Source organism: Suncus etruscus, chromosome 3, assembly GCF_024139225.1.
Source record: "Suncus etruscus isolate mSunEtr1 chromosome 3, mSunEtr1.pri.cur, whole genome shotgun sequence".
Taxonomy (NCBI): Eukaryota; Metazoa; Chordata; class Mammalia; order Eulipotyphla; family Soricidae; genus Suncus; species Suncus etruscus.
This window is the reverse complement of record NC_064850.1, coordinates 118,763,723-118,790,037: the sequence shown is the minus strand read 5'-3', so window position 1 is coordinate 118,790,037 and position 26,315 is coordinate 118,763,723. Positions and strand designations below refer to the sequence as shown.

Genomic DNA, 26,315 nt, shown 5'->3' with positions numbered 1-26,315 from the left:
TCCCCACCAAGAACTAAAATGACAGTTGCATCAAAATATCTCTGATGAGCTGCAAAAAATTTTTATTTTAAATCCTAATATGAAAGCTCACATCCTCATATCTTGCTGATAGAAATGGAAAGGAGAGTTAAAGCACATCTACAGTGCAAAGACCCAGTGGCATGAGTTAGTTCTGCAATGGGAAAGTTACCCCCAAACCAAGCTGCTGTAAACAGCACCAGTTCACATGTGAGTTTTGTCAAGAAGGTCTGTCTAGTTTAGCACATTCTGTGGCTCAAGATTCATCCATGAGCTAACTGGGTCCACGGGCATCTTCAGGTCTTACTGGGAAGCATGTATCAATTCACTTGTGTGGCTTTTGTAGGACTAAGTTATTGCCTATGGATCACTCTGCTTCAGTCAGACAGAGGGGCCTGCTGTCACTCAGACAGAGGAGCAGGTCTGTGTAGAGCTAGAGATAATGATTTAACAAGGAGTAAATCTTTTCCATCTATAGAAGTGACATCTCCTCTCCTTCCCATAGTGTGAACAAGTCACTGGGTCCAGTTCATAGTAGATGGAACAGTATCTAAGACACACATGCCAAGGAGCTAGGCTCACTGGAAGCCGAGCTGTTGCCCACAAGGTTCACTTCCTGGGAAAGTATCTTTGTGAATATTTTGCAAGTTAAACTCATTGCTGTTTTTAATCAGCATATTTTTTACTGGAAATAATGAACAAATTCTAGTTCCTCTGGCTTGGCTATTGGACAGATCTATGAGGAACTGAGCATTTCTTCTTAATGATGAACAAAGTGCAGGCTGTCACTTCAAGGCAAGTAATGTTGGTAATCAATAAATCAAATTTAAGTCATCAAAAGAATGCTGCAATTTTGGAAAATTGGTTCTGGCAATAGTGCATTCAGAGTTTCTCTCTCCATAAAATCATTTTTCTTCTAAAGGTATTGGTAGTGTTATTAAAGGAAATAGGGTTTACTATTGTAAAATATGGTAATGTTTGAAATGACTGTGAAATTCAGTGAGTCAATGTTTTAGGGAATGACCAATGGGTGCTTTTATAGACCATTGTGAGCACCTTCTCAAGTGCAACAGAAATCAGTGGTCCTCCTAAAAGTAAGAAGAGCTCATTAAAAGGGGCTCAAATTGATGTCACACTGCACTAGACTTTAAGAAACTTCTTACAGAGTGCTAGGGCAGTATCAAAGAAGAATATCCACCATAACCAGAGAAGGTTTGAATAAACATTTCATTTTCACCTCGACTCAGTGGTGGCTTAATGATAGAGATATATTAGAATTATGCATCCTCCTAGCATGTAATTACACAAACTTAGAAGACACAGCCTACAACACACTGGAGCATTAGGACCGCTGTCATATATATACTCAGTTGTGACCATAGTGGAAACTATGTAATTGTCATTAAGCAACAATAAATTACTACATATGAATAAAACTGTATATTTTACATATATTTTAACCACAAAAAAAGCCAAGGACTAAAGTGATGGAGGAGTAAGGAACTTGCTTTGTATATGACTGTGTCTCCTATACCAATGTAGTCATTGCATATGGTTCCTAAGCACTGCCAGGATTGTACCCAGAGCACAGCTGGGTGTGTTTAAAACTAGAGAGAGAGAGTAAATGGCAACAGCTGAATAGTGCTATGGAAGCAAATATGAGAATCCATCTAGATCCTCTTAAGCCAAACATGATTCTTACAAGTATAAACACCAGTCTTCTCATGAAACCATTTATGGTTCTTCTGTTCTAACTAAATTTAGAAAAGTAAAGTTTTTTTAAATGAAAAGCATATTTTATATGTGGTAAAATATTATTTATTATTGTTATTAAAATTTAGTTATGATCTGCCTTTAAATTCTTAGCTATAATAAGTATAGAAAATTACCATCCATCTACACAAATCATTTTTTGGGGCCTAACTAAATTTTAGGAGTATTAAATATCTGAAGATAAAATATTTGAAAATCAGTGGAATAAATGTTGCTATTTAAATGAAATAACTCCAAAATCTCAACAGCATGAACAAAATGACATGTTTCCCATTTCCCCTACATGCTTCTTGGTGCTGACTATATAAATATGCTCATTATTTTCTCAGGAAACCAGGTCCCAAGGAGTACAGCTCTTTTAGGTTCCACATGCAAAAAAATAAATAGAGGCACTGTCATGCTTGAAGAGGTGTCTAATGCCTTACTTTAAATCTGCTACTTCCTCATCTTAAGTAAACTACTTTGTCCCACCTAATATCCAGGAAAGGAGCATACCATTCTGTGATTTGCCACAAAGGAAATCCAAAAATACATAATGAATAATACTAAAAACCTATCTTTCAGGCCAACTGAGCCAATTAACAAGAATAATATAAGAATGGAAGGAAGGAAGGAAGGAATGAAGAAAGGAAGGAAGGAAGGAAGGAAGGAAGGAAGGAAGGAAGGGAGGGAGGGAGGGAGGGAGGGAGGGAGGGAAGGAGGAAGAAGGGTGGGTTGGAGAAAGAAAGGGAGGCAGGGAGGGGGAGAGAGCATAAGAGAGGGAACAGGGAGAAAGGGAGGAAGAGGGAAAGAGGGAGGGAGGAAGAGGGAGGGAGGAAGGAAGGCGGGAGGAAAGAAGGAAGTGAGCAAGGAAGGATGGGAGGGAGGAAGGACAAGAGGGAGGAAGAAAGAGAAGGGGGAAGAAAGAAAGGAGGGAAGGAAGAAAGGAAGGAAGGAAGAAAGGAGGAGGGAAGGAAGAAAGGAAGGAGGGAAGGAAGGAGGAAAGGAAAGTAGGAAGGAAAGGAGGGAGGAAGGGAGAAAGACAAGAAAGGAAGGAAGGAAAGAGAGAAAGTGGGAAAGAAGGAAGGAAGGAGGAAAGGAGGGTGGTGGAGGGAGAAAATGAGAGAAAGGGTAAAGAGAAGGATAGAGGAAGAGTAAATGAAAAAGAAAGGAAGAGAAGGGGTAGGACATGAGAATGGAAAGGTAGGAAAAGGAAGAGAAGGGAAAGGACAGGAAGTTTAAAGGAAAGAAAAGGGAAGGGAAAGAGAAACAAAAAAGAAAGAAAATGGAAGGGAGGGAGGGAGAAAGAAGGAAACAAGGAAGGATAGAATGATGAGAGTATAGAAGTTAGGGAGGAAGCAAGCAGGAGGAAATCTTCAAATTACACACTTTTTTTTGCATCTGCATCAATTAGATTTTTTAATTCTGTGACTTAGGAAAGTCCTTAGATATCAGTCAGATGAATTATGAATCTTATCAAAGCAAAGCATGCTTATCTAGCATCATAAACTTGAAATAGTCTTAGGCAAATCTGCCACATGTAGCTGCTTGTACACAAGGATGTAGTCTACAAGAAGTAATTTCTCTTTTATGAGTGCAAGCTGATGATGAAGCTTTCAACATTCTTTCATGATTTAGTGTTATCTAACCCACACCTGAGTGAAATGGCCTGGTCATCCTCTGAAGGGAATGAGATTTCTTTTGAGCAGAATGTTTTTCACAAGCCTCTGAGAAGGTCACATTTGCTGTCAATTCCACAGTGTCAGGATAAGGGAAAATACCCAACCCAATGGTCTAGGAAACTAATCATGTTGATGATAACTATCTCTCACAAAGAGCCATAATTTGCTAGTGCTATCTCCAGAGGCTGTTCTTCATTTCTTTCAGAATATTGGTAGTTAAGTACAGATTATATTAAGTAGAACTAGCAGATATAATGCAGCCACATTTTAAGACATGAGACCATTCTAATAAATAACGTTTTAATTGACATGTATGTCAACAGCTAGAAATGAAATCTTAAGCATCCATCAGGCAACTTAAAGCATATTGTGCTACACAGACCATTTCTATTTTGAACTAATCACAATGTCAGTGCTTCTTCCTGCTTTGCTTGATTCTATTTATTTGACCTCATGGCCTTCACCATCAGATACGCTTGAGTCAGCTTCCATAGAGTTCAACTATCTCACATTGAATCTCTGCATCCCTCTTGCCCAAATCTAGTCTCCCCACCAAGCAGCTGGAAAGCCCCCTTTCAGAACACATATGGCATCTTTCCCCTCTGTTTCAAAGCTACCGAAAGTTTTCTTTCAGGCAGTAAAAGAAAAATGGAAAAGCCACTTTAGCATTGGCACCTGCCTACAATTGTCCCTCCATCTTCTTCAGCAGGATGGCGACCTCCTTTCTTTGCCCTTGACGCAGTCTTTTCCAGGATCACCTGGTCCCTCCAGATCCAAGGCCTGCTGGTACCTGATTGCCATATCAGTATCTCAGTTCATCTTTATTCTTTACATCTTCACACAATCAAGGGGACACCAGGCCAGCATCCTTCACACCCAAGTCAAATCTTCCTGGTAGATGTTTCTAATCATGCCATGATCCCTCTAGTTCTTTACTTGTCTGAGGTAGCCACAATGAATGAACTTGTGTGATTACTTTCTTAAGATATCACCAGAGGAAAGGACCCCATGTCAGGTTAAGCTTGTTACAGATAGGAAAATAATCTTCATATTTAGGGACTAGGCACAAAACATGAGAAATATTTCATAAATATTAAATTAGTAAGAGCCAAAATTGAATTGGTCAAAAGACCTAAGTAAAGGATAGAATCACCTATAAACTAAACCACTCTTTTTTTTTTTTGGTTTTTGGGCCACACCCGTTTGACGCTCAGGGGTTACTCCTGGCTATGTGCTCAGAAATTGCCCCTGGCTTGGGGGGACCATATGGGACGCCGGGGGATCAAACCGCGGTCCGTTCCTTGGCTAGCGCTTGTAAGGCAGACACCTTACCTCTAGCGCCACCTTCCCGGCCCCAAACTAAACCACTCTTACAGTGAACTGGATCATGAAAGAAAAGAAATGTTCTAATTCTGATTTTGGGGTTGTCTTCAAAGGCCATTCCCCTCATGGTTTCAGAAAACCTTTCAATTTGTCTGGATTGTGTTAGCAGTTCTGTCAAATATTGGTTAGTTTTCATTTACAGATGTGCTAAGAAAGGGTTTCTAATATCACTAATTAATGAGCTTCAAAAGCTAATAAAATACATGTCCAAACCATAGCATAAAGAAATAAATCAGAAAATCCGTTCATTGCTATGATGCCCCACATGAGTGGCCTTAAAAGAGATGATTCTCTGTAGCCTTTTATCTTTGGAGACCTTTTTATCTTTGCATTTTGTCAGTGTTCAAATGCACAGGAACTATCTCATCCATCTCCTGATATGTATGTATAAGATGTATAAGCCCCATCTCAGCTGGATGCACATATACAAAACAAATGTCCTCCTAGCTCTGCAGCATCCAGGGTACTCTGTTTGGAGGACAGAATCAGCTTCCAAATCAGCATGGTGCACATAGAAGTAGATTTTTAGGAGGCCCCTACAGAAGCTCATCAGTCCTTCATCTGGATTTCTGGGACATACTCTCAAAAACTAAGCAAAGAGAAAATAGTTTGAACTTCAAGAAAAAAGTGAGGTGAACCTAAGAAAAATTAGAGTAAAAAATTTCGTCTTGATCTCATTAGCAAAATGTAATGTAGCTAAATATATGTTCCTAAGAAGCTGGGGTACAGTTAAGGAGGACGGATGGCCACATCCCATATCTACCATCTGGAATGCACAGAATTATCTGTGCCAGTCATCAAACATCTCCAGAGCTTTTTTATTTCCTATGCACCAAGCTGTGTTGCATTAATGGGGTGATATGGCCATAAATTTTCTTTCAGTGTTAGAAGTTGTACATGTCATGACTTTAACAATTAAAGCAAGGTACCTTTCTCACTACCACTGCTGTGGTGTGATGTTTATGGGGGGAGCACTCATCTATCTGGATGGCTTACCCCTTCAGCTGGCCTTCTACAGTCATGGATTTTGAGTGAGGGTTGGCAAACTAGTTTAATACATAAGGTGTTTGGCTTGCATGAAGTCTACCCAGGTTCAATCAGCACCACTTATGGCCATCTTTATTACTCTGATAAGAGTAATTCCCAAGCAAAGGATCTGTAGCAAGCCCTGGACACCTACTACAAGAAAGGGAAAAGATTTAAAGTGGTCACATTAGAAAAAACTGAAAAGGCTAATTTCTCTAGACCAGCCTAAGTCATATGCATTTGTCAACTCAAATTATCAAAAATTATTTCAATTATTATACTAAGAGGCTTATATATTTACATTTGTATATTTATATGGCATTATAAAATGAATGATAAAAGGAAAGGACATAAGAATCAAACCAGATCTCCCATTTGAAATAATTCAAGCAAGAAGACAGTGGAATGACGTATTTAAACGACTGAGTGAAAGAAATTTCCAACCCAGGGTCCAATACCCAGCAAAACTATCATTCATATGGGAGGGCAGACTAAAAACATTCACAAATATGAACGAACTTGAACTATTTGTGCAAACTAAGCCAATCCTAAGCGACTTACTCAGAGACGAATTACACAATCCAAACCCCCGATTGTAACAACAACCACGCCACACAATACAACTGCACAACAGTCCTCTCTATCAATAATTTCCCTAAATGTTAATGGACTAAACTCTCCAATTAAAAGACACATAGTAGAGAACTGGGTTAGGAAAAATAAACCGGACTTCTGCTGTCTGCAAGAAACACACCTACAGTTACAGGATAAGCACAGGCTTAGAATTAAAGGATGGAAAGTAATTATTCAGGCCAATGGAAAACAAAAAAAAGCAGGGACAGCCATTCTTATATCAGACCAAATTATATTCAACCTCAAGAAAGTGATCAGAGACAAAGAGGGGCACTACTTACTGATCAGGGGAACATTAGATCAAGAAGTGCTAACCCTGGTCAATATCTATGCACCTAATGTAAAGTCACCAAAATATGTGAGGCAACTACTGACAAACCTGGAGAAACACATGAAGGGAATTGTGATAATAGTAGGGGACCTCAATACTCCACTATCACCACTGGACAGATCCTCCAAACAGAAAAATAGTAAAGAAATAAGAGCTCTAAATGAAAAATTAGAAGAATTAGGGCTAATAGACTTATATAGAGCCCTCCATCCCCAGAAAGTAGAATACACATTCTTCTCAAACCCACATGGAACCTTCTCCAGAATAGATCATGTCTTAGGATACAAAGCCAACCTATTTAAGACCACAAAGGTAAGGATCATTAGAAGTACCCTTTCAGATCACTATGCAACAGAGCTTATAATTGATGTCAAGAAGAAGCAATGGAGGAAAACTAATACCTGGAGATTGAACAACATACTGCTTAACAACAGCTGGATCAAAGAACTTAAGGAGGAAATAAAAAGATTCCTTGAGACGAATGACAATGAAGAGACAACATGTCAGAATTTATGGGATACAGCAAAAGCAGTACTTAGGGGGAAACTCATAGCATTACAGGCCTATGTTAAGAAACAGGAAAATAACAAAACCAACAGTTTAAAAGATCACCTCAAAGAATTGGAACAACAGCAACAGAGAAATCCAACCACAACCAGAAGGCAAGAAATCATAAAAACCAGAGCAGAAATAAACAACATAGAGACTAAGAAAACAATACAAAAAATCAATGAGACCAGGAGTTGGTTTTTCGAAAAAATAAATAAGATAGACAAACCATTGGCAAAACTTACCAAAAAAAAGAGGGAAAACACCCAAATCACTAGGATCACGAATGAAAGGGGAGAGATTACAACAGAACCCCAAGAAATACAACATATCATGAGATCATATTATGAACAACTATATTCAACTAGGCTAGAGAACCCACCAGAAATCGACAGATTCTTGGACAAACACCCTCTTCCAAGACTGGAAAAGGAAGACCTAGAAACTCTAAACAGTCCAATCACTTCAGAGGAAATTGAAGACGTAATTAAAAGACTCCCTAAGAACAAATGCCCAGGCCCAGATGGATTTACAGGTGAATTCTATCAAACATTTCAAGAAGACTTATTACCACTGTTCCATAGGCTTTTCAAAACCATAGAAAAAACAGGAATCCTCCCCAACTCCTTTTATGAGGCTAATATCACACTCATTCCTAAAGAAGGCAAAGACACCACCAAAAAAGAAAACTATAGACCAATCTCATTAATGAACATTGATGCAAAGATACTTAACAAAATCTTAGCAAACCGAATCCAACACCTCATTAAAAAGATCATACATCATGATCAAGTGGGATTCATCCCAGGAATGCAAGGTTGGTTCAACATACGCAAATCAATCAACATTATACACCACATCAACAACATGAAGGACAAAAACCACATGATCATATCAATCGATGCAGAGAAGGCGTTTGACAAAATCCAACATCCGTTCATGTTAAAGACACTCAGCAAAATAGGGTTAGAAGGCACCTTCCTTAAGATAGTTACAGCTATTTATGAAAAGCCTACAGCCAACATTATACTTAATGGCGAGAAACTAGAAGCATTCCCACTAAGGTCAGGAACTAGGCAAGGCTGTCCACTCTCTCCACTCTTATTCAATATAACCTTAGAAGTCCTAGCAATAGCAATCCGACAAGAGAAGGGAATCAAAGGAATTCAAGTAGGGAAAGAGGAACACAAGCTAGCTCTATTTGCTGATGATATGATGATATACATCAAAAACCCTAAAGAATCCACAGAAAAACTACTAGAAACAATCAACCAATACAGTAAAGTGGCTGGATACAAAGTCAATACACAAAAGACAGTAGCGTTTTTATATACAAACAATGAAGTTGAGGAGAGAGAGATTAAAAATACAATTCCATTTAAGATAGTATCAAAAAATATCAAATACCTAGGAATCAACCTTACAAGAGAAGTGAAAGATCTATACCAGGGAAACTTCAAAACACTTCAGAAAGAAATTGAAGATGATCTAAAGAAATGGAAGAACATCCCATCCTCATGGATAGGTAGAATTAACATAGTCAAAATGACTATTTTACCCAAATTGCTATATAGATTTAATGCAATCCCTATCCAAATCCAGACACAATTCTTTAAAGAAATAGAACAATCAATTATAAAATTCATTTGGAACCATAGAAGACCCAGGATAGCTAAACACATTCTGAAAAATGAGAAGTTGGGAGGTATCTCCTTACCTAACTTGAAACTATACTATAAAGCCATAGTAATAAAAACAGCATGGTACTGGAACAGAGACAGGACCTCAGACCAGTGGATTAGAACAGAATTCCCAGACATAAACCCCCAGATATATAGCCAACTAATATTTGATAAAAGAGGCAAGAATATGAAATGGAACAAAGAAAGCCTATTCAACAAATGGTGTTGGTACAACTGGAAACTTATATGCACGAAAGTGAAAATCGACCCATATCTCACTCCTTATACAAAAGTCAACTCAAAATGGATCAAAGATCTGGAAATCAGACCTGAATCTATAAAGTTTATCGAGAATAAAATAGGCAGAACACTCGAAGACCTTTATATTAAAAGGGTCTTTGAGAATGGAGCACCAATGGCAAAAACGTTAGCATCAACTATAAACAAATGGGACTATATCAAACTAAAAAGCTTCTGCATGGCAAAAGAAACCCTACTTAATGCAAGAAGACAGCTAACAGAATGGGAAAAAATCTTTTCACTTGATATATCAGATAAAGGGCTGATATCTAGAACATACAAAGCGCTCAGAAACCTGAGTCCTTCAAAACCAAACGAAGCCATAAAAAAATGGGGAGACGAAATGAATAGACATTTCTCTGAGGAAGAGAGAAGGATGGCCAACAAACACATGAAAACATGCTCACCTTCACTCATCATCAGGGAGATCCAAATCAAGACAACAATGAGATACCACCTCACACCAGTGAGGTTGGCTCACATCAAAAATAATGGGAACAACCTTTGTTGGAGAGGATGTGGTATGAAAGGAACTCTCATTCATTGCTGGTGGGAATGCCCCTTGGTCCAACATCTATGGAGAAAAGTCTGGAGAGTGCTCAAAGAACTCAGAATTGAGCTGCCATTTGACCCAGCAATTGCTCTCCTAGGCATATATCCCCAAGATGGAAGGACATTCATTCCAAAATACATATGCACCCCACTATTTATTGCAGCACTCAGTATAATAGCCAAATCTTGGAACCAACCTCGATGTCCAACAACAGATGAATGGATCATTAAGATGTGGTACATATATACAATGGAATATTACATGGCAGTTAGAAATGATACAATCACAGACTTTGCAGCAACGTGGATGGACCTAGATCATGTTATGTTAAACGAAGTAAGTCAGAAGACAAAAGAAAAACACAGAATGGTAGCACTATTCTGAAACACCTAGAATACATAAAAAACAAAAAAAGGACATTGAAGAAGCATAACTGCTAGAACCACAAAGAAAGACTCCATAAACTCCATTCCCTGATCTGCACAGCCACCAAGATCTCTAGAAACAGGTCTGATTTTACCATCCAAGATAAAGTAGAAGTCTTCCACATACCACGAAAGCAGCAAGAGGAGAATAAATGATCTATTTTTTTGACGTCTTTATTTTGGTGTGGAGATTACGGTTGATGTCTCCAATATTATTTTATTTTATTTTGTTTTGTCTTTCTCTTTCTTTTTTGCACTTGAGTATGATTTGATTTCAGAACCGAGATTATTGTGTGGTGCCTGTCTTTATTGTTGTGGTGCTTATCGGTTATTTAATTCGATATTTTTTTTTTTTGTGTGTGTGTGTATTGTTGTGGTATTTTAATTACTTTTTTCACATCCTCTCTCAAACTGAGGTTGGAAGCCTCTAGACAGGACTCTGCCTATTTTCAGTATATTTGATTTTTGATTGAGAAGAGGACATATTAGGTGATGGGTATTCCCCTGATTTAATGTGAATATGTACCCAAAATACTACAGTGAAAGATATGTAAGCCATTATGGAAAAAAAAAAATTGTGTTTTTAATCAGAAACTTTCTTTGACTTACATGTATTATTATTATATTAATTATATTATATGTTATGTTATGTCACTATATTATGTTATATTAGTTTACCTTATTAGGTTAATCAATTTTGTCCTTTAAATGAATTCTTACTTAAAAAAAAAAACAAACAACTTTAGTTTGCCCTGAAGAAAAAAAAATAAATAAAAGATAAAATAAGGCCTCCCAATTCTTACCACAGGCTGTGTTCTTTACACTGGCTGTATAGAAAGAGGAGGTACAGTAAAGGCACCCCATATACACCTCAACACAGGCCCCTTGCCGGGTATGTATTGTGAATTGGGGGACAAAAAAACAAAAACAAAAAAAAATAAATAAAATGAATGATAAGCTCAACATACAAAGACCATTGATCATGATTAGATTTGAGTTTTGTTCCTTTTTTCTTTCTTTTTGTTTTGTTTTGTTTTGTTTTGTTTTTGGGCCACACCCAGCAGCGCTCAGGGGTTACTCCTGGCTATTTGCTCAGAAATAGCTCCTGGCAGGCACGGAGGACCATATGGGATACTGGGATTCGAACCAACCACCTTAGGTCCTGGGTGGACTGCTTGCAGGCAAACACCATTACGCTATTTCTCCGGCCCCTCTTCTTTCTTTTTTTCTTTCAATCTTTCAATCCTCCTTTCTTTTTCTTTTTTTCTTTTCTGACCCATACCTGGATGCTGCAGAACTAAGAGGACATTTGTTTTGTATATGTGCATCCAGCTGATATGTGGCTTATACATCTTATACATACATATCAGGAGATCAATGAGATATTTCCTGTGAATTTGAACACTGACAAAATATTACTAACTCTGTGCTCAAGAATTACTCCTGGCAGTACTCAAGGAACCACATGGGCTGCATACAAGGCAAGAAAGAGCTCTAGCTTCTGTACCATTGCTCCTGCCCCTATTTGAGCTCCTTATTTAATTTCTCTGTTAAACATTTTTCTATTTTCTTATTTAAGAGCATTAAAATGCATGTGCTTTTATAATCAACTAAGAATAAACACATCATTTGTACCTATGTTTATAGGGTATAGATCAATGCACTTGTTTCTGAAAACAAAAATGATGCTTCCTTAAAATATATTCTCCTGGGAAATAAAGATTCATTCCTAGGTTTTTCCAGCCTGATGTTCAAATTATACATAAATTATAACATAAATTTAAATTGTCATTTAATATCAAAAGGTGAAATATATCATCTCTAGAGATTGTACAAATGACCATAACTAGGTGCCCTTTGCTCAGCCCTACCAACACTCAAATCACTTAAGGCAGTTAACAATTGGATAGAAGTCTCTGACCACCTATAAAGCAATCTTAATAGACTGATGTGCTCCTTCAGTGAAGGAACAACTTAAAGATGGAGAAATTCTATTTGGTGGAGTGACCACCTACACAGAACAGGGCTCACCTATTGTACTTATTTATAGAAACTTATCAATAGATGGCACACATTTTCATCGCATAGAAACAAAAAAGAAAACTCCAGGCAGGGATTTCCCATACTATTGGCAATCTGCTACCATTCTGGGATCAAGACTGATTTCTCCTCCTCTTGGTTGAGCTATTTGCTTAGCCGTGGCTGCAATTCACTATCCAGAGGAAATGCAACAATGGGGTTAAAGGATTTCTCTCACCCCATGAAAGACTAGCAATGCCCCATATTGCCACTTATATTATCTACAAAGTAACAATAGATTGCTGTTATTAGTTTTACTAAAACACTAAATTGTGTGAACATTTCCTGGGTTTGCTTCTCAATCATTCCTCCCTTTTCCACACTCTTCCTCCATATCAATCTCATCTTATCTCCAGGCATCATTGCTTAATTTTAAAGTAGATCCCCCAAAGAATATACTCATCCCTGACTTCTAGGCTGTTAATTCTAATTCTTTCTGGAATGTTTTAAACCAGCTGTTCTAGTGTTTTCACAGTCAGTCTGACTATAGACTTTGGTGAGGCTACAATTTATCCCTAATCCAGTTCTGACCTTAGTCTTGGGTGGGACTAAGAGGAGTACACTCTGCTCTCCTATGACTACATGTCACTCCAAAGCAAGAATTCTTCCAGATATCATATAAATCTAGCATGCATGTCCTATTTATTGAAGGGCAAGTGAAATTGTTGAGAAATTAATAGCATGCAACTAATTTTCCAAATTATCTATATAATAACAAAAATGAACATTCAATACTTGGTCCAGAAAATCTAACATCAGCTTGCATTTAACGTTGATATAAGCGATGACAGCTGATTTGCTAGATCTTTTTGCTGTGGGGACCTTGCTAATTAGCTGCCTTCCTTCTCTCGAATATCTACTCCTCAAAGCCTTTCTGATTTTTAACTTCTAAAAATTGGAACTTGAGAATTTCCAAATAGGGAAAAGATAAATGGTTATTAATTCAGCTGATAATTAACTACCTGAAAATCAACAAAAGAATCCATCATTATGATTTTCTTCCTTTTTACAATTTAGAATTTTCTTTGCTTTAAGAAGGCATTGCCCCTCTAAAACTCAAGTTGCCTCTTATAAGTCGTACAACAGCTCAGCCAGAGTTTCAAGAATCTGGGCAAGGATACTGTCCTTTATCATCAAAAAGGGATGTCTCAGGTGTCTCTGTCTTGGGGAAACTTCCCTCATGGTGCAGTACCAACCTCCATCAATGAAACCAGGATTGTGAGAGCCAATGGTGTGTGTGGTGTGTGTGTGTGTGTGTGTGTGTGTGTGTGTGTGTGTGTGATTTTTGCAGGAATCTAGTAGGCCACTTAGATAGATTGCCTTAACAGTGTAGATTTCACTTAGTCATTTCTCAAGTACATGACCCTCTTTCACATCTAAAATTCTTGCTCTGGTTCATGCTATTGGTCACTCTGTAGGAACAGTAACACTGTACATCATGTGTTTAGGATTAAGTGTTTGGGATGCTTCTCTTCATTTGCATATGTATTGTGATTCCTGAGATCACCAACTTTGGGAAAACATAATATATAAGAAATACAAATGAGGGGCCGGGAAGGTGGCGCTGGAGGTAAGGTGTCTGCCTTGCAAGCGCTAGCGTAGGACGGACCACGGTTCGATCCCCCGGCGTCCCATATGGTCCCCCCCAAGCCAGGGGCGATTTCTGAGCGCATAGCCAGGAGTAACCCCTGAGCGTCAAACGGGTGTGGCCCAAAAACCAAAAAAAAAAAAAAAAAAAAAAGAAATACAAATGAACAGTGAACCAAAATCTATGATATCACTGATTGTTTCACTGATTTTAGGATGAGTTAATCAATATATTCTGGTACGATATATATGACTACATAAATATGCTACACTTTAGTTAATTATATGTGTTTTCTAGAATATGATCCAATCTTTCTCATCAATGGCTTTTCATATATTCTTTTTCTTTAGTTGATCAATAAGTCTGTATAATCCTGATTATCTTTTAAAATATAAACATCAAACATGAATTCTTTCTAAAAGTCCATTCTCCTGATCCATAGAGAGGGAGAGAAAGGAGGATATGGAGAGGTAATTTGAGCAAAATAACATGTATTATTTTGATTATTCATATGCCTGTCCTGCTCTACTATAAAAATATTTTTATTCCTAGACTTCATACAATGATGGGTATAAGGTGAAAAGCACAATCTAATAGAACCTCTCATTGATTTTCTTGGATTTTTGACATTTTGTTGCTATTACACTAAAGTTTCTATAAGCTAATTTTTTTTACCTCAATTGTGTTTCAGTCTGTCATTATAATATTAAAACTGCATTGCTGCCACAAAGACTTGACAGCCAAACATTATTTCTATGTAATATATTTACAATGAGCTGTGGTTTGACCTAATGCACTTCCTGCGTTGGCTCAAGTATTCAGTATAAGAATTAGTCACATTGAAGTTTTTTTCATATTTGACTCTTCCCTCCAATGTCCTGTTGATATTAAAATTTTATAGGACATATTGAAGGTTCTTAAATTCACCATCTTCTACATACATTGTGATTTTTTTAAATTGCTTAATGTTGGGAGAATTATGGTAACTTAGTGAATCTGACAATTGTGGTATAAATGTCAACAGCCATCATCAGCTGCCTAAAGATACATTTTTACTAAAATCAAATAGAATGTTTTAAGGTGAAGTTTAAGGTAAAGGTCGTACAACATTTCTTCAACACTGAAATACATATTTAAACATACTCTTTGAAATTCCTCAATCACTCCTTCAATTTGGATAAGTTGATCTTTAGAGAGAGGAAAGAGAAGTAATAAAAATACTCACACTACTCCTGATGTCCTGTATTTCTCAAATGTAAATCTAACCCTCAGCTGACCTCATTGGGAATCAACTCACTTGACTTGTTCAAATTCATATATGCTTAATTTTTGGGTGTTATTTGGTTTAGATAAAGCCTCCTAGGGGCCGAAGAGATAGTATACTTGATAGGATATTTGTCTTGCGTGCAAATGACATGGATTTGATCCCAAGTATCCCATATGATCCTAGAGCCTGCCTGGAATGATTCCTGAGCACAGATCCAGGAGTAACCCCTGAGCACCGCTGAGTGTGCGCCCCAAAAGAAGTCTCATCCTAATACTTAAAAAATGAAAGGGAGACAATGACACTCTGAGAGGCAGGCAGTTCCCTACAAATGTAGCAGGAAGCTGGCCTCCATATCTGTCCCTTGCTCTGCAGGTTTGGATAAACTAGGGCTTTGCTAGTTGTTGCTGACTGAGCAACATGGCCTGGGTAGCAGCGTCTCCTCAGCTTTGAAAGTGGGGCCAGGGTGAAATTTTGGATGCTGAAGTCACAGTGTGGCCCACTCCTCCGGCCTTTGAAAGATTTTTGCAAGTACATCTTCTCGTGTCAAATCCATTTTTTGCAAGAAGCACTTAGAATAGTTTCTTTGTCTTGCCCTGAATTCTAAATGCTAAAATGTCATTCTGTAGGACAAACAGTGCTTACTGCAAAAGCACTTTTTATTAAAATCAGGTTATAAAGCATAACCCTGGTAATGATTTCTTTGTCACATACCTTTTCTTTTTGCTTTACACCAAGCACAGATCTAAGTCTGGCATTGCTTAAAATTCTCCACCTCTCTATCGCACTCTCTCTCCTTCCAACATTCCATGGCCCATTTAGATAATTTTCTCCTTTCCAAAGACTTTTCCAGTAATACCTTCAACTGAGACTTCTCTTCCTGGTTCTATCTCCAAACTGATTAGGCCTCCAAATTCTTCTCCCTGCTGAACCTTTCCTATTAATGGCAGTTTCCTTTCCTCGGTCCTTCACAGTAATTCCACTGTCCTAAAAACGAACACACAAATTCCTCTGAATGGGGCAGGTGGCTAGTAGTTTAACAAGCTTCAATACACTGGTTGTGCATCACACCTCACATGGGTTGTGATGATGCAAAATGGTGACTCTGTAAACTTGTCCCTAGGGATACAATCCCACCCCCCAGTCCCCGCAGTGGAGAGGAACAGTCACAGTGAAGTTTAGCTTTACTTCAAAATATATAATAAATCAAAATTTCTTTTTCTCACTTCACCTCTTTTGATAAGAGTCCTTGATAACTCAGCTTATTATTATTTTTAGAAAGCATTTTGAAAAGTTACCCATGATATCTTTTGTCAAAAAAATGAACAAGGTCCAACACCCATTCTTGGTCAGAACTCTCAGCAAGATGAGAATGAAAGGAACCTTTCTCAATATAGTTAAGGCCATCTACCACAAGCCAGTGGCAAATATTATCCTCAATGGAGAAAAACTAAAAGCCTTTCCTCTAAATTCTGGCACAAGACAAGGCTGTCCTCTCTCACCACTCCTATTCAACATAGCACTGGAAGTACTCGCTATAACAATTAGGCAAGAAAAAGATATCAAGGGAATCCAGATAAGAAAGGAAGAAGTCAAGCTCTTGCTGTTTGCAGATGATATGACACTCACTTAGAAAGCCCTAAAGAATCTACCAAAAAGCTTCTAGAAATAATAGACTCATATAGCAAGGTGGCAGGCTACAAAATTAACACACAAAAATCAATGGTCTTTCTATACACCAATAGTAATAAAGAAGAAATAGGCATTAAGAAAACAACCCCATTCACAATAGTGCCACACAAACTCAAATATCTTGGAATCAACTTGACTAAAAATGTGAAGGACCTATACAAAGAAAACTATAAAACTCTGCTCCAAGAAATAAGAGAGGACATGCGGAAATGGAAACACATACCCTGCTCAAGATTGGCAGGATTAACATCATCAAAATAGCAATACTCCCCAAAGCATTGTACATATTTAATGTGATCCCTCTAAAGATACCCGTGACATTCTTCAAAAAAGTGGATCAGGCACTTTTGAAATTTATTTGGAACAATAAACACCCTCGAATAGCCAAAGAAATTATTGGGAAAAAGAATATGGGAGGTGTTATGGTTCCCAACTTTAAATTGTATTACAAAGCAATAGTTATCAAAACAGCTTGGTATTGGAATAAAGACAGATCCTCAGATCAGTGGAATAGACTTGATTATTCACAGAATGCTCCTCATACATACAATCATCTAATCTTTGATAAAGGAGCAAGAAGTTCTAAATGGAGAAAAGAAAACCTCTTCAACAAGTGATGTTGGCACAACTGGCTAGCCACTTGCAAAAAAGCAAACTTAGACCCCCAGCTAACGTCATGTACGAAGGTAAAATCCAAATGGATTAAAGACCTTGATATCAGACCTGAAACCATAGGTATATAGAACAACACATAGGTATAACACTCCATGATATTGAGACTAAAGGCATCTTCAAGGAAGAAACTGCACTCTCCAAACAAATGAAAGCAGAAATTAACAGATGGGAATATATTAAGCCAAGAAGCTTCTGCACCTCGAAGGAAATAATTCCCAGGATACAAGAGCCACCCACTGACTGGGAGAAACTATTCACCCAATACCCATCAGATAAGGAGCTAATATCCAGAATATATAGGGCACTAACAGAACTCTACAAGAAAAAAAAAAAAAACATCTAATCACATCAAAAAATAGGGAGAAGAAATGGACACTTTGATAAAGAAGAAATACAAATGGCCAAAAGACACATGAAAAAAATGCTCCACATCACTAATCATCAGGGAGATGCAAATCAAAACAACTATGAGTTACCACCTCATTCCACAGAGACTGGCACACATCACAAAGAATGAGAACAGCAGTGTTGGTGGGGATGCCGTGAGACAGGAACTCTTATACACTGCTGGAGGGAATGCCAACTAGTTCAACCTTTCTGGAGAGCGATATGGAGATTCCTCCAAAAACTGGAAATTGAGCTTCCATGTGATACAGCTATACCACTCCTAGGAATATACCCTAGGAACACTAAAATACAATACAAAACCCCTTCCTTCCACCTATATTTATTGCAGCACTATTTACCATAGTTAGACTCTGGAAACAACCAAGATGCCCTTCAACAGATGAATGACTAAAGAAACCGTGGTACACATACACAATGGAATATAATGCAGCTGTCAGGAGAGATGAAGTCATGAAATTTTCCTATACATGGATGTACATGGAATCTATTATGCTGAGTGAAATAAGTCAGAGAGAAAGAGAAAGACGGAGAATGGTCTCACTCATCTATGGGTTTTAAGAAAAATGAAAGACATTTCTCAACAATTTTCAGAGACAAAAGAGAATCTCACCACAAAGAGTGATGAGTTTAGTTAGAGAAATAACAACACTGCGAACTATCCTAACAATGAGAATATATGAGGGAAGTGGAAAGCCTGTCTAGAGTACAGGTAGGGGTGGGGAGGGGAGGAGGGATATTTGGGTCATTGGTGATGGGAATGTTGCACTGGTGATGGGGGAGGGGTGTCATCTAATATGACTGAAACCCAACCACAATTATGTTTGTAACCAAGGTGTTTAAATAAAAATATTAAAAATAAATAAATGAGAGGAAAAGTAAAAAAAAGTGAGTTACCTTGATAGTACTTGGTCTAGCCTTGCTTAAACGTTCAATCACTGAAGTGAATACAGGCATAAACCATATATTTCTTCAATGTTCATGGAATACCAAAACATGAGAACCAGAACATATATAAATTGTTGATTTCATAAGTTTTATCAGACAAGTAGTAGTCATCATTTCAATGAAAGTAGGATGAAATAATAGAAACTCCAGGACCAATTTCTCATCTGAAAATTAGCAGACATGACATGATCTGAAAATCTCAGGCAGAAGGAAGGAAGAAATTAAAAATGAAAAGTAAACCAGATAGCATTCCCTCCAGCAGTGAATGAGAGTTCCTTTCTCCCCACCTCCCTGTCAGCAGTGATTGCTCTTGTTTTTTTATGATGTGTGCCATTCTCTGTGGAGCATTTTTTCATGTGCTCTTTGGCCATTTGTGATTCTTCTAGGAAGTGTCTATTCATTTCTTCTCCCATTTTTTTGATGGGGTTAGATTTTTTTGGTTATGTTCTTTTAGTATCTTGTTTTGTTTTTTTGTTTTTGTTTTTGGGCCACACCCGGCGGTGCTCAGGGGTTACTCCTGGCTGTCTGCTCAGAAATAACTCCTGGCAGGCACGGGTGACCATATGGGACACCGGGATTCGAACCAACCACCTTTGGTCCTGGATCGGCTGCTTGCAAGGCAAACACCGCTGTGCTATCTCTCCGGGCCCGTTCTGTTAGTATCTTGTATATCTTAGATGTTATTCTATTATTTGATGTATATTGAGTGAATAGTTTCTCCCATTCTGTGGGTTGCCTTCGTACTCTAGTCACTGTTTCCTTCGAGGTGCAGAAGCTTCTCAGTTTAATGTGGTACCATTTGTCTTCCACTTGTTTGGACAGTGGTGTTTCCAGACTTTATGGAAAACAATATGGAGATTCATCAAAAACTGGAAATTGAGCTCCCATATGGTTCATCTATATCACTCCTAGGAATCTATCCCACTCCTAGGATATACCCCAGGAACACAAAAACACAATACAAGAATATCATTTGCATGCCTATGTTCATTGCTGCTCTATTTACAATAGCCAAAACCAGGAAACACATCTATGCTAGTCTCAATCAAGACCATAAAAATATGCCGCATTCTTGAGAAATTGTACCAGTTACTCACATAATCTCACAGTTCCAAGCCCACTTTTCAATGCCTGTCCTAGAGACAGAGCAATCCAGATGCCCAACAACAAATAAGTGGCTAAAGAAACTCTAGTACATATACACAATGGAATTCTATGCAGCCATCAGGAAAAACGAAGTCATGAAAATTTTCATGACTATATATGAATAAACTGGAAACTATTATGCTGAGTGAAGTGAGTCAGAGGGCAAGAGATAGGCACAGAATAGTCTCACCCATCTGTGGGATTTAAGAAAAATAAAAGATAGTATGGTAATAAAACCCAGAGACAATAGAAATGAGGTTTGAAAGGACCAGCACATGATATGAAGCTTATTCCAAAGAATGGTGAGCACAGTTAGAGAAATAACTTCACCAACAACTATCATCATAATGGTAGTGAGTGAGATAAATAGAATGCCTGTCTTGAAGACAGATAGGGACGTGGGGGAAGATGTGATGGGGAGCATTGGTGGTGAGAAGGTTGCACTGGTAAAGGAGGGTATACACTTTTTATGACCAAAACCTAACTACAAACATGTTTGTAATCATGGTGCTTAAATACATATATTTTAGTTTAAAAATATAGATAAATAAATTTTTTGCTCTTAAAAAAAGTAATTCAATAATAAAATTGTTTCCTTTTATTTACTGAGATCTGTTTAATTTCTAGACAGTGGGATCAAATTTACATAAAAACATGGACCGTGTTTTGTTACTAAATTCAATGAAATTTCATGTGGAGATTAAATGTGGTTGTTCTGAGATGATCGATAAGTCTCATTAGCAAGAGCATCATGAAATAAAGATGAAGTTGAGTAGAAAGTCCCAACAATCTTTACTTCTAGACTTTGTATTTTCCACACTAGAGTCTCCACTCTTAGATCTGCCTTCCCTCACTATTTGAGCCTTTGAGCCCAATCAGGAACTCAATAGTCCATTTGTCAGCAGGCATTTATAATAAATGTAACCATTATATATTAAATAGCTTTGTTAAGCTAGTAATTAATGTTAGTACTTTATATACACCATCTTACAAATGATTTGTGACAAAGGGGAGATATGGGACACATGCTGGGAAAAGGGGTGGAGGGAGGAGGACAATCCTGGTGGTGGGGATGGCCTGATTCATTGTCACTATGTACCTTAAATACTACTGTGAAATATTTGTTATTCACTCTTTGGTCACAATAAAATTATTATTAAAAAACAAAGAACGTGTATTTATGTTTGTATGTATATCCAGCTATACCTATTCCCCCTTTGCACACTGTATTCCTATAAAGGGGGGATAGGCATTGACAGAGATACTGACTGAGCAGCACAGAAGTAAGATCACAAAGCTGCTCTTCAGGTCTAAGTCCATGAATATGAGGAAAGGGAAAAAAGAAACATGTACCCTCACAGATTCTCCAAAATTCCAAGTGCCTGCAGGGGTTCTAGCTGGTTAACAGTTAAGTCTCACTCTCTTAGTTTGCTTTAAAATGGAGGATTTAGATGGGCTGTGATAAGCATAGATAGCTGGTCTACCAAAAAGCACACCTCTATGCTAGTCTCAATCAAGACCATAAAAATATGCCGCATTCTTGAGAAATTGTACCAGTTACTCACATAATCTCACAGTTCCAAGCCCACTTTTCAATGCCCGTCCTAGAGACAGAGCAAGCTATTTTTTTGTTTTTGCACTACTGGGGGGGGGGCTATCTGCAGTTTTGTTAGTTGGGGCTACTGGAGGAGAAAGGATGCTCCTCCTGTCTTGCTTCTGTTTTGCTAGCTCAGTTGGCTCTGAGAGCATTAAGACATTCTGGCACTGGAGTCCTACAAGAATGGTTTCCTGAGTTTTCTGATCCAGCAGTAGCCTCCAGCTTCTAAAAGTATATGAGATTCCTCACCACTGGGTCCTTGCAGTTAAAGTGGTTTCTCCAGTGCTTAGTGACTCTGTAACAAGCTACTTCTCCAGGCTCTCATTTTTTTGTTTTGTTTTGTTTTGTTTTTGGGTCACACCCTTCAGTGCTCAGGAGTTACTCCTGGCTCCATGCTCAGAAATCTCTCCTGGCAGGCTCAGGAGACCATATGGGATGCCAGGATTCAAACCACCGACCTTCTGTATGCAAGGCAAATGCACTACGTCCATGATATCTCTCAGGCCCCCAGGCTCTCATTCTTGAAGGTCATAATGGCCAAAATCTTTCATCACTTTCAGTGAAAGTCGCCTTTCAGTCTGTAGTGAAAGAGACTATCTCTGGGAAGGAACCTCCTACTAGCATTTAAGGAATCTCTCTGTGATAACAACCTTTCCCTTTCCAATAAGCACTGAATGTTAAGCTTAGGGTAGAAGAGAAGAAACCTCCCTTCAGCAACTCCTCTGAGTCCTCTAGAGGAAGGGGTTGTCCTGCCCCTGACATTGACTTGTCTTAGAGTAACAGTTCCTCTTTCATGCTGGTCGCTCTGTATATTACATGTCAACTGCCTAAATTCATATCTGGTTTCCAGCTCCTGATTGTGCCCAGAATGAAAGAAGAATCAAAACTTTGCTCCCTAATAAAGGTAAATATGGTATTCCTTATCCGAAAATGAATTTCATCATCTCATTTTTCAACTAGGAAAACTAGCAGGAATCACTAGCAGACTTTGGGAATAGTATCTGAAAAAAATTTTAATTTGTGCTAATACTTTATTCTTTCTTGCCTTTACTGAATTAATATGCATAATGCAATAGTTTACGATAGCATCTGAAGGTTAATTCTAGACTAAAAGCTACATGGTGAAAACTTAAGTTATGGAATATTCTTTATGCTTGGCTAACAGATTAATCTTGTTTTCAGGGCCATGGTTCCTTCAAATCTGGCTTTTTTTAAGTAACCAATTTTATCTGATCTCATTTCCTTCTTAAATTAGGAATACTGTAAATCAATAAAGTCACTTTCCCATATCAATAACTAGATGGTTTTCTTCTAATACACATAACTCAGGAAAACGAAATAAGATGTGATGATTACCAACAAAAATTCTCTGCATGAATTGATCTTTTACACAGTATAAACACTGTAAATCTTCCTTGTTCAGAATGAACATCAATTGGGTTGATTGTGTAATTAAGAAAAAAAAAGTAGCAGATGTTCAGAGAAAGGAAGAAATGCATATTTATATGCTCAAAATAGTATCTTTCTCATTATACTGTGTGGGAAAAAAAACAAGCCATCTAGCTATATTGAACTTCTGGAATCTAAACTTACATTGGGCTTTGGAAAGCACATCACCCAAAGTGGGGAGACAGGCATACAGTTTAAAGTGCGTCTTGTTTACACTTAGAAATTAAAGTCTAATATCCCTACGTTGATATGTATGAATTCCCACAGAAAACATAGCACTGCTGCTGCTCACATTCCCAATCCTTCTACTTCAGTCACTACATAAATGCCGTTGCTAATTACTTTTTTTCTAGAGCTTAATTCTTATTTCTCTTTTTTCGCTGACTACAAAATTGGTAAATATGAGTGCTTGCATTTTCAAGTAAATGATTTTATGCAAACTCATTTCTGCTGTCACCTGAGACATTCTTGTTTCTTTCTCCTTATCATCTACTATATTTGTGACCTATAGACAGAAAAGAAAATGGAAATTCTCTTTCTGACTGAGCTATATCCATTAATGAAACTTCAAACTCTGTGGCTAAAAGGTTATTTAGACTTTGTTGTAATGTAAGTGTTTAGTTTTTTCTTAATCTTAGAATTCAACTAATTGGAGGTTCAGCATTAAGAAAAATATCGCTTCCAATAATTCTTAGTAATGTTTATTCTCCAGTTAGTGGTTATTTTGTCCCTCTAAATCTTCAGCTGTTACCCCAAAGTTTAAGTTGCATAAACACTTCTATGTGGCATTAGTTTATTTTTAATATAGAACCTTAATGGTTATGTTTTCTAAAATTATTGAACTATTTGGGAGGAACTTCCCAAGCAATTCTGGGGGGTTGGGTCACTGTCAGTGATGCAATACTCAACTTGCCTGGTTGGGAGTAACAGTTCAGGATTTGGATCAATTTTGTGTTCAGAACCAGGCAGTTTTAGGGCCACCTGGGCTCTCCCCAGTGGTTCTGGCCACATAGGGCTGGGGATTGGCCCTGGGGCCTAATACATATAAGGCCAGTGCTCTAGTCCTTTGAGTTAGCTCCCCAAATTACTAAAATGTTCATGAAAGGTTTTTAAATTTTGTGAAAAATCCAACTGCTTTATAAACTAAATGCTAAGTGTGATACAGCAAATTGTATCTTATCATGCTAAAATAATCAGCATCAACTGAAGTAGTGGAATGTCCACAAGAACCGAAAAGTTCCTCAGGGCCTGTGGTATTGGAATATTTTGTCTATTTGAAGTTCTAAATTGGGGAAGAAGTGGATTGCAGTGAAGAAAAATCCAGGAGAAAGTTTCCTTCAGAAAAATTCGTGATCCATAAGTAAAAGCATGTGAGGGAATCTTTTCTGAGTCTAGACAGTGTAATGTGTAGCGACTACAGTGTTTGTATGTTGTATGTATATGAGAGTTAGAAAGTCAATATAGAGTTGTAACCCATAACTAAAAACATTTGAGGGGATCTTCACTAAGTCTATAGAGAGAGTGTAATTTCTAACAACTACCATGTTTGTGTGGGTATGAGAGAGAGAGAGAGAGAGAGAGAGAGAGAGAGAGAGAGAGAGAGAGAGAAGAGAGAGAGGCAGTTAGAAAGTCAGCATAAAGAAAGGGAAGGAAAAAGAGATAGTAAGAAGCATAGAGGACTGAGGTATGATTATTTCTACAAAGTCTAAAGAGTGCTTGGCACATAACCAAAGTTTTAGTAATGCCTTGGAAGCAATCTGCCCCTCAAAGTTCTTCAGAAAAAGCATATGCATATCAGAAATTGAGTCTTGAGAAAAAGTAAGATGGTCTTTGATGCTTTGACTCTTTGACTTCCTCTTGAGGGGAAATAATACAGGAGCTGGAGTAGAAAAGGTGTTTAGGGAAGGGCCCACAACCAGCATAACTAGAATCAATTAGATAAAGGACACTCTCATTATTTCAAGTGGCTGGAATTAATATCAGAGGACACAATCCAGATAACCGTTGGAAGCACTTATGGGAGGGAAAAACAACATATACATCCCTCTGCTAGAATATAAAAGAAATCTCCATGTTTTGATGTAGTATCACTCAAAAACATGTCACTTCATGACAGTACATATGGCTTCTCTTCCAGATTACTTTAGTTCTGGTAGATTGTAAACAACAGTTTCAGAGAGACAGAGAAAGAGAGAGATAGATGAGACAGACAGAAGTACAGAGCCCAGTGTGAGTAAAGGGGTGGTCAGACTCTATTTCTGCAGGTAGGAGTTCTCTAAAATTGGTTCAAGCTGAAGGAGGGAACCAATGAAGATTGAGTGTTCATTAATATATTGGACTAGACAGCCTATTTTCTTCACCAAAACTGTATTTTGTGTATAAAATAACCTTAAGACTTCCTATTACCTTGAGTAATGAACTTGTTGAAGTTTTCATTTAGTAATAAAGGAAAATCTTCTCCCATTCTTGTATTTTTACATGGACACTAAAAAACAAAGTACAGTGTTATTGTATAGTTCCATTCTTAAGAATTTTAATCTTTCAGCTATATGTATTTATACAAATTTCATTTTTGAATATAAGCACCTGTTTTATACATGTATAGAAAGAACACTCAGAAATTATTTGTCCACAAATGTTTATGTATTAATGACCCAAGAGTTAATGGTTCATGATAAAAGTATTGTAGAATGGACTGAGTATAAAAGGCATCTCCAAGACAATAAGAAAAAGAATCAATGGAAAATGCAGCAATGCAATACTTGATGATAATGACGAAGATTCTGATGATGATACTAATATGGACTAAAGCACTTATTTTGTGCTGAGTAAGTACTTACTTTGTACAGTACTTACTGTACTTATTTTGGACTGTACTGAGAATTATTGAGTGGGAGCTTTGAGAGAGATCCCAACAGTTCTGTGAGGCTAAGCATACTATTTCCTTCCTTGAAAAAAAAAAAGCCCCAGTAGAAATAATAGCCACTTAAAGACACTGAAAAAGTACTAAGCAAGAGATGAACCTAGTGACCATCTCTGAAGCCATCTTGATGAGAGCTAAAGGTAATGAAGGGTAAAGCCAAGACTCCAAACCCACTGACTAAAAAGGCCAACAAATCTGGACAATTAATCCATCCT

The 26,315-nt window shown here is 37.7% G+C and overlaps 1 protein-coding gene and 1 non-coding gene across 2 annotated transcripts in view; one reads left to right on the top strand and one right to left on the bottom strand.

Moving 5' to 3' along the window:
• Positions 1 to 26,315, bottom strand: part of INPP4B (inositol polyphosphate-4-phosphatase type II B) — a 620,782-nt gene that overhangs the window by 471,705 nt on the left and 122,762 nt on the right. The gene's annotated exons all lie outside the window — the stretch shown is intronic.
• LOC126005165 (small nucleolar RNA SNORA51) lies at positions 11,121 to 11,253 on the top strand. The gene has a single exon (XR_007494337.1). It is a non-coding gene; the product is annotated as a small nucleolar RNA SNORA51 (small nucleolar RNA).